Below are 14,539 nucleotides of genomic sequence, written 5' to 3'. Positions count from 1 at the left end.
TAGAGTTGCACTCTGCTCAACACTTCAAACAGAGAAGCACACGTATTTTATGTATTTCCAGTAATAGATATAGGTGGTGAAGAAAGGCACAGTGATGAGGAAAGGATGGTGGTCCAAAATGACCGTGATTGCTCAGGGAAGTTGGGCTTCAACATCTATGTCCACCCTAGGGCATCCATGAGTCCTTCTGGGTATACCTGCCATCAGGTGTGGTGTCACAACTAAAACGTGCCTGGATACTGCTGCCAAGTGGGGATCACGCCTCAGAGGACCGCATCTGGAAAAGAGCCAGGTCATCCCTGCAGAGTGGGGAGCCCTACAGCTCCCTACAGCAGCTGAAGAGGTGATGTTGTACAAGGACCAGCACAGTCACCCTAGGGCAGTGCCAGCAGCCGAGATCCTGGGTATACAATCAGGAGAGCAGTGAAGTAAATTTAGATCTGTGGTCAACATAGATACTAGCACATAATTCTGGTGTCCTCATTTTCAAAGGGACCTGAAGGGCTACAGAGGCTGCAGCGAAGAGCCGCCAAAATGAGTTGAAGGCTGGAAAAACTGTCGTGTACTTGGAGACAGGAAGAATCTGTTAATTCTTCAAAACAGACTGAAGGGAGATTGAGTTTCTGTGTGCAATTTCCTGTGTGAGGGGGGAAAAAAGACTCTTAATACTGCAAGCTAAATCCAAGTGTATTCAGATCAGAAACAGTGACAGGCGTTTTCAGCTGTGAGGCTATTAGCTGCTGGAACAAGTTACAAAGGAAAATGCTGCATTTGCCATCATTAGGTATCTCTGAGTAAAGGCAAATCTTTCAGGGGAAATTCCTTTTCTTTTATTTCTTCCCCCCCCCCCCCCCCCCCGGAGATACTGGGCCTTTGGTAAGCTTTGGTGACCACTATGGCCTTTGGTAAGAAGCAGATGAGAGAGGTGGTCAGATTTGAAAGTCTGTGCGTTATTAAGACATTACCTCTACACACATTAGGATGGAATATAGGATACAGTCCTATGAAGACAGTGGAGATCACAGCCAGGTAGTCAAGCCTGTTACATGCCAGTGCAGTGTCTACTGCTGAGCCTCTGGGACTGACAGGTCATTTTTAAAATTGGCTATATTTCTTCCTGCATGGTGGCTGTGTTATAGTCACTAGAAAAAGGTTGCTTATACAATTGGGAAGTTGTATGTGGGAATGTGGGATGTGCTGGCTGGATGTGGGAAGTGCTGGCTGGAAGAGCATGCGCCGGGAATGTGTTTAGGTATCCCAGATGCCACTTTCCAGTGCACAACAGATATACATCCCCATCCAGCCTCACGCTCTTACCTGTTTACTTTAGTGCTGCTGGAAACTAAACACACTCCTGCTTTTCTTCAGTTGCCACGTAACAGCCTTGTCTGTTGTCACAACTCAGCTCCTGCACTTGACCAAGATATCCCAGCTGTTTGGAACCATTCTTGGCCGTTTTCCTCCCTCCTTTATCAAATGTTAAATTTTAGTAGGCTTTTTCAGGAAAAGGTGGACTTGTTTAACAGAACTATTTTGCGAGGTATTTTTACCTCTAAGATGTAAATGCCATTCATCCCAAACTGACTCTTTTGCAATAAAAGATTTTATGCGCACTAGGGAGCATTTCGGACCTGCTGTCTTTAACTGCTAATAGGATTTGCAGCTATGTTTGTGAATTCCAGCTACCCCATTTACTTCACTGAGCGTCAAGTTTATATGCTGTGAAGAACTAGAATGAAATATTAACACCATACAGTTAAACAAAGTTTGCACAGTATCCTGGACTGTGTTTTTCTTCATATTCCACTGGAAAAAAGACAAAGGCACAATGAAGCTAAAAAATATCTATAGCAATATATGGGCTTTAGAAAACATTTTCTTTACTTCCAAAATACCCTGACTGACATATAATTTATGTGGAACATTCAGTTGATTTATAAAAGACCTTAAAAAGACCCATTAATCCAAATTCAATTGGAAACTGTAATAGCTGTAACTGGTCTGTTGTCACAACAGCAGTACACAGAAGTCATAGGAACAGACTAAGAAGATAACGCTGCTAAAATGTAAATGTTTTCCCACAGGATCTTCAGCCAGCTACAAACATTTTCATAGTTTTCAAAGAGATGTAGCAAAGATAAAAATTACGTTTGAAGTATTTTCCTTACCTATTTTCTGTGAACCAAACTATTGCTTACTTTTTTTATGTCATCTAAATTATCATTTTACTTTGTATTTCCTTTTCTTTTTTGTATTCCCCTCAGTGTATTTATATTTCTAGCCCATCCCTTCATTCCCACACATCAGCACATTGCCTACATGGTAGGATTTACAGCATAAGTTTCAGTTCAAACCACAAAAGGACTGAACCCTAATTAGATCAGTTCTAAAGCAAAAAACAGGGATAAAGTTCTTATTAACTTGAATTTTGTAGGCCTTGACCAAAGTTAATAAAGAAATAGTTCTTTTTATACAGACTTGGGTTTTTTAATCCCCTAAATATTTGTTCATACCAGTTATTGGTTCCAGAAGGATCTGCAGCTTGGGGACTGATGGAGCTGCTTGGTCTGCAGCTGCCAGGCTCGGTACAGAACCAGAGGAGGGAAGCCAGGAAACTCTTCCTTGAGGTGGCCACAATATATATGGAGACACCTCTTTGTCCCTTCCTGGAAGACACAGCCTGTATACCATATTTGGTGGGTACACACGCAGTAAAGGCAAGAAGAGTGCTCTGCACTGTCCAAGGGCAGTGATGAGGAGGGAGCTGGACCAAGACAATCTGGGAGCCCTGAAGTGATGGCAAACTAGATCATCTGGATGCACCAACTGAGGAAAGTGAATCTGTCCCACTGCTTGAGCAACCCTGTGCCCACACAACTGCCAGAGACCCTGCTCCTGATTCTCTTCCAGAAGAAGTTTGCCCTCAGCCCTGGGTCTCCACCCTTATCTCATCCCTGCCATAGGGGAATATGCCTGTGGTGGCCTGAATGCCCTGTTACCCTTCATAGGCTCCCTATCCTTCTGTCTAGGTGTCTCTGATGGCTTACCCGCTGTGAAGGCCTCTTGTGTCTTGTCTGGACCTTCCTCTGCTACCTGAGCAAGCCCACCGTGCAAAGGGTAAGGCAGCACATAAGCTATCAGCATAATAATCACATGAAGTTTGCAGTCATCACCGGGATTTTTAATTGTCGTTTGCAATGTGAGCAGATCCACTTCCCATCACACAATTTGTTTGGATACTAAAGGCTAGTCTTGTCTGAGCTGGTCACATGGTTGCTTCCATATTTGTTTGCTGCTTTTTTCTTGTTATTCATAATTTATTTAGAACCAACCCAGTTCAAAGTCAAAACAAAGACAGTATGTTCAGTCACTCAAATTATAGGCCATTCCCTAGGGCAATAACCCAAGACTCCAAAAATTCATACAATGCCTTCAGAAAAAAAGAAGGAAAAACAACAGCCTCATTATTTGGCAAGAAAGAGCTATGATTTTGTTGAGACTTGCCTGAAAGAAACATTATCAGATTTTGTTTTATCCTCTTAGCAAAGTATCTGTGCATAAGCATAAATTTTTCGAGCGTTCAGGGTTTAGAGTATGAGAGAGTGAAAATGTCCATCCCCGTACCCTCCATTTGCCCTGTGCTCCTTCAAACAATTCTCCTGTGTTGCGCTGCCTAATGACCCATAAAACATTGGCCTGCTAATTGCGTGAAGTGACTTTCTATCCCATGCAAAGATGGCTCGTGTCAGAGTTATGAACCGCAGAAGCGCAGGCTAGGAAAACTGTTCAGAAAGCTCTCTCAGTTGAAACAGACGACAGCTGGATGTCTACAGCTGCTGAAAGACTCAGCAACAAACTTCAGAAGAGGCCACAGGACAGTGGTTGCACTAATAAAAATAAAGATGTTTTTCTGGAGATGTACTTGCTGACTTGGAATGGCCTCTCTGCAGGCACATGGGGATGATGCTCACTGTTCACCAGCCAGCAGGCACACGGGTATGGCCTTCTGTTGTTGAAGTGAGCTATAGGATGGGGAAAGGGTAGGGGAGATGGGCCTATGGAAATGTTGTAAATGTCTAATCCCAAGCAGCCTTCTCTTCTCCTTTTTTTGCTTCTCATGATTTGTAGCCGCAAGTACACAGAGTTGCAGATCAGAGAGGTATTTCCTGCTAAATTGTCGTTCTTGCTGCTACTCCTACAGCATAGCACATTTAAACTTGGCTCACTGTAGATTCTTACTTCTTTTTTTAATTTCATGCTTTGACATACCATGCCTTTCTCTCTTAAGATCAATGTGATAGTCATTTTTGTGTGCTGAGAGTATACCATGGGGGAGAATTCCTGTTCTCTTATTCACCTCTACGTATCTCTTTTCAGTCACTTTCAGAAGCAGATAACTGAGATGACTGGAGTAGGGTCACACATCATGATTGCTTCCTCCCCCCAAAAGAAAGCTGTTTTCTAAATAACAGCAAATGTGTGCAGACCCTGATTATGAGGAGTTTTGTAATGCTTTTCTCCAAAGCAGCTGTTGTTTTGTCAATTTTCATTAGTAGTAGAGAAGCTTTATTCCCAGGGTACATTTCTTAGGCAGATAACCTGAGGTAGTGCTGTGGGTGGATCAAACTCTTATTTCACAATGGCTAATGAGCAGCCATGGCATAACAGAAATTTTTATGACCTCCACTTAGCTTAATCTGTAATCAGCTACAGTTCCTTAAGTGAAATTACTGACTGAAATTGAGTCCTGTGGACTATTAGAAAACCTGAAATGCATTGTTCACTGGTCACTTTACTTTTGGACTGTATGTTGAATTTTGTGTGTATTGCCTCTAATTTGTTAACGAAGCTATAAAAATAAACATCAGAAATAACTAAAGAGAAAGCCCTAATCATGCTTTTTATCCCTCATTGTCATATAATTAGCTGAGGTGATGCAGATGACTGACCGTTATGCAAACTATGTGGAAGAAGCAAGAAGGAAAAGATAGATCAGTAGAACTGTAAGAAATAAAAAGGCTCAGTTACCATGCTTTGTAATCTGACAGAAAACCCAACAAAAGAGGGAGAAAGTAAATCATATGATCCAGTAGTTCAGTAAAACCATCTTTATATAGAATGCTTTTTTTATAATGTACTAATTTTAATCACTTCTAAAGATAGAGAAAAAAACTACACATCCTCCCTTCTGAATTTAAAGAGAAAAGGCCAACAGCAGTTTCCTCATTCTCTCACATGATGCAGCAAACCTCTGCACAAAGATCAAAGTCTTACCATAAATCTCAGCCCATGTGACCTTTTAATTTATTCCTTTTTAACAGCCATCAAAACCAGAGGAGGCTTTTACACTATCATCTGAAAGGGCAATGAGCAAGGGCAAGCCCTTGTTTTCCTGAAGTCAAGCAGGCTGGGAACTGGTGTCTCCTGCACTGGTAGAAGAGCACTGAATTTTGGGGTAGGTGTGTCTTTCACACTGGCTGCTGTCTGATCAGGAAAGTGATTTGGCATCTGTTAATGGCTGGTGAGGTTTTCACCGGCACTGCCCACACTGCTGCTTAACTCATCTGCATATGCTCCAGGAACTATTGATTCTTCCTTACACAAGGACCAGAAACAACCATATCAAATTAGTTATGTTTCTCTCTATTTCTCTCTTTCTACACTTGACTGAGAGCTAGAATTCCTGTCCGGACTTGCCTTAACCTTTGCCAGTGAAGGACATTAATTCCAGAGTCAGGGAAATATTCCGTCTCATTTTCTCTTCTCCCTGAAGACTCCCCTTTTTTTCTCCTCACCTCTCTCCTGAACACTGACAGACACATAATAGATTCTGGGGCAGCTATGACTGTCTGGGGCAGCCAGCAGGAAGACACCACAGTCAATTTAGCAGGTCAATGATGGCGCAGGTATGAACTTGGCAGAGGCGTGGTATGATCTACCCACTCTCCCTTTTCTTCTGGGACATTGGTGTACTTGTTTTGCCTGCAGCACTGGAGTGACAAAACCACAAGGCTGTGGACACAAAACTGAAAATTGCTGATCAGATGAGGGTTGAGAAAATCCAAGATTGAGATGGAGAAGCAGGTGAGAAAAGCTAAAGCTGAGCAGGCAGCAGGGAACTGGAAATAAAAGCCCATAGCTCTCTTTGGGTTTGTACAAACTTCCTACTTTTCTACTTTCCAATTTTCTACTTGTACACATTAAAGTGACTCACAGCTCCCTCAGAACTGAACTTCGGGATGACGAGGCAAACCCTGGCAGAGAGCCTTCCTGTGCTGTTCCTGCTCTTGCTCAGCACTATTTCTCTCCTCCCACATGGCACTTTCTTTAAAACACTGGAGCTGGTTCTGGGGAAAGTTTTGAAATGCCAACACAAAGGCAAAAATAGGAACTTGCCTTCCAAATGCTTTTCCTATTTAATTTGATCGCGACGAGCCTGACAGGTAAGGGTTTTTAGGCTACTGCACTCTGCAGAACTCTGAAAGACTTTTAAGGGAGAGCAGCTTGTAAGGTATGTTGCCACAGACATCTTTCTGTCCAGTCATGCTCTGTGTGTGTATCACCCAATAACCATTGAAGCCCCTTGATAAATTCCATATACATTTTTAGAAGGGTAGTGCTCTCAAATATATCTCTACAAGAGTCATAAAAATAGCTTTAGCAACTACTAGAGAAACAAAACACTAGAAGCACGTAGGGTTGAGGTGGTCTCATTACACATCAAAAAATCCACACCAAATGCCCCAGCCACAGGAGAGGTTTTGGTTTGAGCTTATGCGTTACGTGATAATGCTGAATTTAACACAAAGTCATAAAGAACTACTTTTCCATTTTGTTTTTTTATAGACAGTAGGACCTTGATCGTGCTTTTAATCGCTGAAAAGCCTCTGCTTCTAGCTGTATCTGGTGTACATGTTGCATATATACCTGCATTTGTTCAGATTTATTATCTTACAGATAAGAAACCTCCACACGTCCCTGTTTTGGTTTGTCTGTATTTTAAATTCTCATCATGGTCTGAAAGGTACTAAAGGTGTTGTCAAACAAATATAAGTATTTTCTATTTGTCAGCTGAAAATCTGTTACCGCAGCTTCACAAAATAGCTGTTGTTCTGGTTTCTATGAGTTTCTGGTCTCTGTCAGGGCTCCTAGGCACTATGGCAATACAGATAAGTAATAAATAAATCTGCTGCCAAATGGTGCAGGTGCAAAAATAGTTGGTACCAGCTGAGTAGAAAATGGGTGCTTCCCTCCCTCGATTTGCTAAAAAAAAAAGAACAGAAACCCTAGGTTAGCAGTGTTTATTAGAAAAAAACAAACAAACAAATGCCACCAAGAACAAATACATTTTAAAAATGCCTCTGCAGCGGCTGGTGAGAGCTGTATATTAGTGCTCTCACATCCCATCCTTTCCACACACTCGTTAGGCAAGCACTGCCTGTAGCAGAATTTGCAACTCCTGCTGAGAAAACCTGTTCCCTGGGGAGGCAGTGGGGCAGGGCAGGAATCAACCTAAGGGAAGAGAACTACTGAAACCCAGATTTCATAAGGTCCTAAGGTCAAGGTTTCAATTAATTTACATAGTTTTCTCAATAAAAGAAACATTTTGGAAAGCAAGTAATTGGGAGGGGAGAAGGGAAAGTTACATTGGTTTTCACCAAAAATTATTTTGAAGAAAAATTTTGGACCAAACTAATCAATAAGTAGAACATACGAGTCTCATAAGGATGGTTTGTAGTTCCCAGTATCTGGCCAAAGGAAGCAAGAATCCAGAGAGCCACAAAATGCAAAACTGAGACATTTACTGCTGCAAGACTGAATGTTTCTCCCAGGTCTTAGCTGTGGTAGAGGACTATTGTAAGATGTTTTCATCAGAAACTCTGATGTCTTTAAGAGGAGAAGGCCAGAACATGTTGAACTTTGATGGGCATTTATCATTTTTTTTTCAGTGGTTAAATCATATTTGATCCTTTACTTCAAGATTCCAGATCATGAAGACGCAGGACTGAGTATGAATCTCAGATTTCATTTTTCTGAAACACCTTCAAGCCTTGTGATAAAGAGCTCCTGTAAAGGTACCATCTAATCCTTCACTTCCCACACATATCCAGCCTTTCCTTACACTACAAGCTCAAGTACCAGGAGGCCATTAACACAAGCTAGAGGCACTGATTTTTTAATCTCTAGTTCGCTGAAATGTGCCTCATTATTTGTCTTTTCTTAACACTTGGCATTGGTAATAATTAATGCTGCCAAAGTTTCCCTTGCCAGGAAAGATGTTTCTTTCCTCTCCAGAGCAACAGTTACTCCTGTAACTCAGAAGGTGATGCTCACCCTTCTTTTCTCTGCTTTAGGCATAGAGCCACACCTCCATGGATTACTCCAATGCTGCTTGGCAGAAAACTGCAACCAGAGTAATCTGATTGACCTACAGCCTACTCTAGGTTGATCCAGACAATGAGGGCTACCAGGATGAGGCCAGCTGGGTTATCTCAGCAGTCTGTACTCAGTTTGTGGGTTACGACACCTCATACTGACGCAGTGACCTGGGTCAAGCTTATCTCTATGTGGGGCAGATCTCCACCTGCTTCTTCTCAACTTTTGCTCTCCTGGTGAGGTGGGGTGACCAGGAGAGGCATTTCTGGCTGGCCATTAGCAGCAGGATGTTTGCCAGTTCCTTGTCACCTCCTGAACACCACAGAAGTGCCAGATCAGATTTGAGAATCTGGCCTATTATATTTTGACTATTGTCCCGAGGATAGAAGAGTGCCCTCTTCACTTGTCAGCAACTCAGAGGTCACAAGTTGGCTGGTTTACCAAACATGAGAACAATTTGCCAACAGCAGGGACTTACACCCTAAAAGGAGAGAACATTCTTTTAGCTGGCAGCTTCCTCACCACCCCAAACAAAGGAGAGATACAGGGTATCAGTAGCTGCTTTTAAGTTATCTGGAGTGCTAACTTGTTTCTGAATTTTAGGCTGTCTTTTAAGTCTTGCTTGTCTATTGCTAACTGTGCAGTGAGCTAATACTTCTTAAGAGCTGTTACCAGTCACCCACACTGCCCAGCCTGGGAAACAGATGTGAAATTTTGGTAGCTCAATCCTTATTCCACTGCATTGGTGGGATCTTGCCGCCAATGACAAAGGACAAAGAATTAAGGACACGTCATTTTGCTGTGCATTCTCAGATTTCACCAGTCTAAAACACGTTGAAATCTGAATCTAAACGTGCTGAAAGGGTCTAGATTTCTTTCATTTCAAATTATTGTAGTGCCAGCTACATCTAATGTGAATATAGAGATGAAAGTTCTCATATATCTCTAATGATAACTTACTATATTCTAATTGCATATTCTTCCTTTCCTGTTATACAGCAGCTACAGAACTCAAAAAGACATGCCAGCAGTAGATGAAGAGGATTTGGAAGCTCTCCGGAGGTGTGGAGGAGGGAAGAGAAGGTTTAAGGTGGACCAAAGGGAACTGCACCCTCCTCCTTCCGCACTGCCCACACTCATGTCTCTGCAGCCCTTCCCTTGGTTCCCCGCAATACTTTGCAACACTCTGCAACACTCTTCCACTAAAGAGATGCATAAGGTGGGAAGGGAACTTGTAAGACACTGAAATGTTGCCCTCAGCTGTGGTTCAGCTGTGGCCCTTGCATTCTAGAGCACATTTTGGCTGAGCAGCAGGGGTGGGGCTTGGCTGCGTGAAGTTCATGGAGTTATAGCAAGAACACTTTTATTCTAACTAAGGCAATAAGCTGAGCGTGGTTGTTTAGGCTATTTGTGGGAAGATTAACCAGCCCTGATACAAGGACCTGCAAGTTAGGGAGCTCCTTCAGTTGCCCACACAGATATGGCTCCAGGCAGCCATAACGTCACTGGTCACCTCCAGCTCCTGTGTCCTCCCTCCTGACCCATACAGGTGTCTCAAGACCCCAGGGTATATCCAGTGGCATTAGACAGCTCCCTGTAGGCAACTGCCTGGAGTCCTCGGGGGCTGAGACTAATGTAGTCTTTTTTTCTAGGAAAGAACAGGCTGCTGCAGAGGATAATCAAGCATCTAAGGGATGTCAGATGAATTGTCTGATAGAGGTTCATGTTTCACTTCTTTAGTCATGCCCACAGACTTTAGATTTACAATTTTCTTGTATCTTGCATAAAGTGGGACGAATCCCACTTAGGCTGCAGCAACACATGGCGCAGGCAGAGTGGACAGCAGTCATTTTTTCAAACTTCCTTTTGGGATCAAATCACAAATCAAAACAATTTACAAACCTCCGTTTATCCTCTTTTTCCATTCACACATTACCTTTCTATTTTTGTGGTTATCTCTCAAGTTCCCCTTTTAACCACTGCCAAAAGGACAGCTATTGATACTATGTGCCTTTCCTTGGCTGCTTCCTGATGCACCACGTTTAGCCCCCAGGTGTGATTTCCAGGAGGTGAAGAGAGAGAAAATGTTGGCGTGCTGGTGAGCAGGCGAGCATACACTTTACAACACCACCGAGATGCTGAAAAGCAGGAGCTGCAATGCTGATCATATCACTGCAGCATTGCGGGAGACACCTCACAGCATGGCAGACACACGCTGTTTGAGTCTCTTTGCCCTCTGCAAGGTAGTGGGTGTTACGTTTTACATCTCTGTCTCACTCAGATATGAAGGACGAGCAGCCTAACAAGGTCAAGTTTGTTAGAGGCATGCATATTTCCATCTGCTCAGGCGGATGGCAAACAGAGTGCCTGGCACAAAGCAAGACACTCTAAAAAGGAATTGTTTAAGAGGGAGTGTCTAGGCAAAGCTAGGAAGATGAGTGGTGGTTAGATACCATGCACTGAGACAGGCACAGATGTAACAAATCAAGCAAAGCAGAAAAACCTACTTTTGATTTTCAGAATCCTTCCAGCTGTATTGCTTTACAAGGCACTATTAGCAAAGCGGCAGAGGAGATGTGTGAGCCTTAGCAGTGATGTACCCCCAAAGCTGAAAATTCACTTCTTCACTTCTGGTGCAGAACCAGCACTGTGAAACGGTTCATGGCTACTGGCTGAGCCTTTGCTAAACTTGACCGAGCATTGTTTCATCTGACGAGTCTTAGATGAGATATCCACAAAGACATAATGATAGTTTAGGTTGCAAATTGAGTTTCTTTCGTAGTGGATAAAGACAGAAAAAACCTCTTTGCCTTTGAGGTGCTAAGGCACACTCTGAGAAAACACAATTCTGAACACCATTTATTCTAAATCCCTTTGAGATGAAAGCTGTAGCTTCACTTGTTTCATATCCTGGACTCAAGGATCTTCAGAGCACGGAGGTTTCAAAACCTAGTATCTTACAAAATCTGGTATCTTGAATCTACCATGAAATGAAGATGCCTGTTAGGTTCAGTGTTAAAAACATTTTATTTCCTTAAATATTATTTTAGCTTAACATGTTAACAGACTGTTTGCATATGTTTTGATTAGGCATGGGGATTGCAAAGGAATAGAAGAGAGTGGTGTGTCTAAAGAATTAAATTATTCTCTTTTCAGACTTTCCGGAGGATTTAGTAATTAGGATGGGAAGGACATGAAAGTAGCAAAAAGGGAAGGCACAGATGAAATTTTCCTGAGAGTCATCACGAGGATGTGTTGTGTGATGATAGCTAAAGGTAGATTTTATTGCATCTTTTTTGACTTTCCCCAAGTTTTAAGGAAATGGCATTTTTCTCTGTTGGCACCTGAGAAATGCAGCTCTTATTTGAATTCACAATGTCAACAGCTAGTACCTTCCTGTAGAATGCTTTCTGCAAATTTTGTAGATTTGGAATTTTCTAAGAATGCCTGTATCAAAAATACTCACTAAACTCAACCAGTGCTTGCCAAGACTGTTGTCTGAACTGCAGACAAGAGATGTTCCTGCTTCTGGGGCCAAAATCCCTCTTCTCCCTGCCTGCCTTCAATGCTGATGTCTCAGTGAAGAGGAACAACACGGCCAAAAAAACGATGCTTAGCTTTTAGACATTAGAGTAGTGGTCAGTGGTATCAGAAGGGAGCTCACTAACACAGCAGGAGAAATACAGAGAAAGCCAGGCCCTCTGCTAGGAAGTGACTAGGACACATCTCCATGGCTGGACACCAGCAGATGGACCATGTGGTGATGGCTCACATGAAACAATGACTCGGCCACACTCGGGCTGCTGGGATGGCTGAGCAGAGATGTTGGTACACCAGTAGAGGTCTGAGCAAGACACAGCAAGTCCACACAGTGCTAGCACCACCATCCACATATCCTGGCTCAGTCTCTTGCTGCCATGGGCACCTCTGCACTTGGGGACTGGAGACAATAGGTAGCAATCAGAGTAACAGGCAGCTGGGCTGGAAGGTGCTTATGTGGACATGTGTATGTGTCCAGCCTGGGGACATTCCCAATGGGTTCCTGCAGCCTCGGGACTGCTGGGAGCCATCACAGGCACTGCAGGAGGGGTGCAGAGCAGCAGCCATGGGGGAAGCCCCATGCCAGCCAAAATATACATTTGGCTCAAGAGCCAAGAAGATTGGTCAGCACTGCTCAAATAATGCACTGCATCATCTTACCAAGGATTTTCCTGGAAATCCTTTTCAGAATCCCAGATGACTCCCAGACAGCTTTAGTTGCCGTCATTGGTGTAGGCTGACAATAGGCAGGTTGCTAAAAATTGAACATGGCATAAAATTTCAGCTATGCCAGAAGCAAGATGACATTCTCTAAAATTAAGGGCAAACACTGTCTCATACATACAGCCAGAAAAATTAAGAGCTACTTAACTTGCTTTCTGCAGATGCTAGCCTATGGATATCAGTGACAGCAAACTCTTGATTTCTGGGAATGGCTCCTAAAGCCGATGTTTATCTTTTACTTAGCTTAATTAATAGCTAATGACAGACTCATGATGGTGGGTAACTACCACACACCTTAATCAATGTGAAACCCTTACACAGTTCCTCCTGGTTTGTTTGGCTCACTTGAAGAGGACTATCAGCAGCAATTCATCACCCCTGAAGAGGGGCTGATAGGCAGCAGAAAGGGTTCTCAGAAGCTCAGCTCCTGGGGAAGGACAGCAAAGTTTGGCTCTGCATGAGCAGCCCTGAGGCCAGCAGCAGTAGTCAAGAAGGCATTTCTGGGGCCAAAGTCCCCTGCTGTCATATTGAGGGAATCACTGTAAGATACAAAGGGAATAGCACATCAGATTCTGTCTCCAGGATGAGCTCAATGAAAAGGGATGGGTTTACTCCACTCTCTTTTCCATAAGACTGCAGACATTTCAGGACTAGGTTCACCATTCTGGACTCACTTTTTATTTGTTTCATATTTAGCAAACAGAGGTTCACTAGAATAAGTAAACTTATTCAAAAACATCTTCAGAGACCATGATGACCAGAAGAATAGGCTAGGCCCAAAGTGGTAACCTGCTCTGGACTGAATTGGTCAGGATGTGGAAGGAGAGAGCAGTCCCCTGATGCCAGAGGTCCTGAATAGTAGCCCCTGGTGTGCACAAAGCCATTTCACGGTTTAATGGTAGCTGTTGATGTTACTGATGTATGAAAGCATCAGATATTGAAGGTGTAAATAACAAGCATTAACATCCTTTAACTGGGTAACAGGGAAACTTTTAAGCAAGGTTTGATGTTCATTAATAGGTCTCATAATTACTCTTCAGCACTAAATAGACATATATATTTCAGGTGAAATAAGGATCTTGTTACAACCCACATGCAGCTGAAGTATTCTGTTGAGCTCTCCTGTTTATTTTAGTTAATTGGCCACCTTCCCACACCAGATAAGGTGCGGTTTATGTGGTGTTAGAAGTGTGCCAGACAAGAAAAAACCCACAAACATGAGACACGCTCAAAATTCTCTGGACACCTCCATTAACCTGCCATACCGTTTTTCTTCTGGTGTCTTGGGAGTGGATGTTTGCAAACACAGAGACTTAGCCTGAAACCTTCTGGCCATGGCAGCTTCCCATGGTGCAGGCAGCTTATTGTGGTACCATAGATTCTCTTTCTGTGGCCACTCAGGTAGAAGATCCTCTGCCAGCCTCCACAGCTTCACCAGTGTTTTCCAATGCCATGCTCCCGTGTAACTTGTGCTGCTACGTTTACTGGTGGGAACACACTCTGAACCAAGCAAGGCAACTGGTTGTGTTATATCGTTATTATTTTAAGAGTATATTTAGGTGGCTCGTTTCCCTGCTGAACCCAGGACAAGTACAAACTCAGGTGGAGCTCTATCAGCCCAGCTGAGCCAGCCGTGCTCTGTATTGCAGTAGCAGGGGTGAGCTCTTTGGGGGCTTGCGCAGGACACAGTAGGCATCGCTGACATGTGGTGTGGCCATAGGGACAGTTATCCATGGGAACACACACCACACTGAAAAGGTCGGCTAGATTTACCACCTGTGGATGTTGCTTTGTGAAAGGAACCTGTGGCTGAGCAGAGGAATTGATTTGAGAGACTGGGAAAAGGCAAATTGGTTACCTCTGGAAAACCTCCTCAAAGCTTTCCTCTTGGGGAAATGGA

General features: G+C 43.2%; 1 long non-coding RNA gene across 2 annotated transcripts; it reads left to right on the top strand.

Annotated features, from left to right (window-relative positions):
• Positions 1-325: 325 nt before the first annotated feature.
• Positions 326-9,555, top strand: LOC133279205 (uncharacterized). 2 transcript variants are annotated; one of them, XR_009746806.1, is made up of 3 exons: positions 326-428; positions 5,322-5,455; positions 9,376-9,555. It is a non-coding gene; the product is annotated as an uncharacterized LOC133279205 (long non-coding RNA). The 2 variants fall into 2 exon arrangements; XR_009746807.1 differs by lacking the exon at positions 9,376-9,555 and adding an exon at positions 7,982-8,057.
• The last annotated feature ends 4,984 nt before the right edge of the window (positions 9,556-14,539 follow it).

The sequence above is a fragment of the Pezoporus flaviventris genome, unplaced genomic scaffold (genome assembly GCF_033815535.1).
Source record: "Pezoporus flaviventris isolate CSIRO_AGI_PZ_B2104156 unplaced genomic scaffold, CSIRO_AGI_Pfla_v1 ptg000072l, whole genome shotgun sequence".
Taxonomy (NCBI): domain Eukaryota; kingdom Metazoa; phylum Chordata; class Aves; order Psittaciformes; family Psittacidae; genus Pezoporus; species Pezoporus flaviventris.
Note: the sequence above shows the minus strand (reverse complement) of the source record. Positions and strands in the feature narration are given on the sequence as shown.